This window comes from Cannabis sativa, chromosome 9 (assembly GCF_029168945.1).
Source record: "Cannabis sativa cultivar Pink pepper isolate KNU-18-1 chromosome 9, ASM2916894v1, whole genome shotgun sequence".
NCBI lineage: Eukaryota > Viridiplantae > Streptophyta > Magnoliopsida > Rosales > Cannabaceae > Cannabis > Cannabis sativa.
The window spans coordinates 8237509-8238158 of record NC_083609.1 but is presented as its reverse complement, the minus strand read 5'-3'; the positions used below and the strand labels follow the sequence as shown (position 1 = coordinate 8238158).

Below are 650 nucleotides of genomic sequence, written 5' to 3'. Positions count from 1 at the left end.
CTGTCAACTTGGTGATGGCATCGACCTCTAACACACCAGCTACCTTCTTTGATTGACTCCTCTCAGTTGGCCACTGTTGATTGTTTAGAGCCATCTCCTCCAATAGATCATAAGCCTCATTAGCAATCTTCCTCATAAAGGCTCCTCCAGCTGCAGCATCTATTAAAGTTCTTGTATTTCCTACCAACCCATTGTAGAAGTTGTGGACCAGCATCCACTTCTCTATACCATGGTGAGGGCACTTTCTGATCAGATCTTTAAACCTCTCCCAAGCCTCATGGAGAGATTCATTATCTTGTTGGCAGAAGTTATTAATTTCTCCTCTCAGCTTTGCAGACTTAGCTGGAGGAAAGAACTTTGACAAGAATTTCGTTGCCAGATCATTCCAGGTGGCGATAGAGTTGGGTGGCAAGGAGTTTAGCCAACTCTTGGCTCGCTCTCTAAGAGAGAATGGGAACAGTCTCAGTCGAATAGTGTTGACCGAGGTTTTCGGCAACTATTAAAATATAATTGTAATGATGAGCTGTAAGAAAGTGAGATGAAGACTTTTACGTGGTTGGGGCGTTAATGAGCCTTAGTCCACGAGCCACTGCTATTAATGGATGTATTTAATACAAATTCTACACTTGAGAGAATGTTTTTCTCTTAAA

General features: G+C 42.3%; 1 non-coding gene across 1 annotated transcript; it reads left to right on the top strand.

Moving 5' to 3' along the window:
* Positions 1-224: 224 nt before the first annotated feature.
* Positions 225-331, top strand: LOC115724292 (small nucleolar RNA R71). The gene has a single exon (XR_004013090.2). It is a non-coding gene; the product is annotated as a small nucleolar RNA R71 (small nucleolar RNA).
* The last annotated feature ends 319 nt before the right edge of the window (positions 332-650 follow it).